The sequence below is a fragment of the Octodon degus genome, unplaced genomic scaffold (genome assembly GCF_000260255.1).
Source record: "Octodon degus isolate 3935 unplaced genomic scaffold, OctDeg1.0 scaffold00184, whole genome shotgun sequence".
NCBI lineage: Eukaryota > Metazoa > Chordata > Mammalia > Rodentia > Octodontidae > Octodon > Octodon degus.
Window position 1 is genome coordinate 4,410,478 of NW_004524760.1, and position 1,071 is coordinate 4,411,548.

The following is a 1,071-nucleotide window of genomic DNA, read 5'->3' on the forward strand; positions in this document are numbered from 1 at the left end:
TCAGCACCAAGTCAGCCTCATCTGAATCCTTCCATTTCATGAGAAACATCAATTCTCTGCTACTATCTGTGGCACCAATTATTCGTTCAGGATCAAGACCTCCAGCAAAGCCCCTAGGTTTGTCAGCAGCATCTCATTTTTTTCTTTCACTTGCTGTCATCAGATTCACTGTCAGATAAATGTTTTCTTTTTATACCATCTTTTTTTTTTACCCACTTTTTGTGAATTAAGAAATGCTTCAATTAACTCTGAACAATCTAAAGCTTCTTCAGGTTCCCATGTATTGTCAGCATCTGTAAATCCACTCCACTTCAGAAAATACTCCACCTTCCCATTCAATACATGTCAGTCCAGTACTTTTCTACCACAAATTCTTCAGGTTCTGCTTCCTCAACTTTTTTTACTTTTTCCATTTTTTGCAATGTAGTTTTACTAGAGGCCAATTTTTATTGCAGACTTGAAGAGCTGTTATTCACCACCTCAGATGCTTGATCAGAGGTCCGCAGCATCTAGGTCTGTGTCTGCAGCTTCGCTTGCACCTGAATGCAGGGGGCCAAGTTCTTTTTTTTTTTCCAGATATTTTCAATCCGTGGTTATTTGAATCTGCAGAACTAGGTGTACATGAGTAAGCAATGGACATTTAACTTGTATATTAGCCTTACATCCTGAAACCTTGCTATAATCACTTTCTAATCTTAGGGATTTTTTTTTTTTACCATTTCTTTTATCTTGTGCAGAAATCCTCATGTGTATTTCTTCCTTCTAAGTCTCCAAGACTTTATTTTCTTTACTTTTTTTAATTCATTTGCTAGAACTTCCAGAACTATATTGAGGACTGGTGAGAGGGGACAACATGCCCTTCTTCTCAATTTCAGAGGAAAATCATCTAGATTCTCATTGCTAGGTATGGCACTGTAGGAGTTTTATAAATTCTATCTATCTATCTATCTATCTATCTATCTATCTATCTATCTATCATCTAGTATCTTGCTATGTAGTCCAGGCTAGGCTTGATCCTACTATGTAGTCCAGTCTGACCTCAAACTTGAAATGATCCTCCTGCTTTAGCCT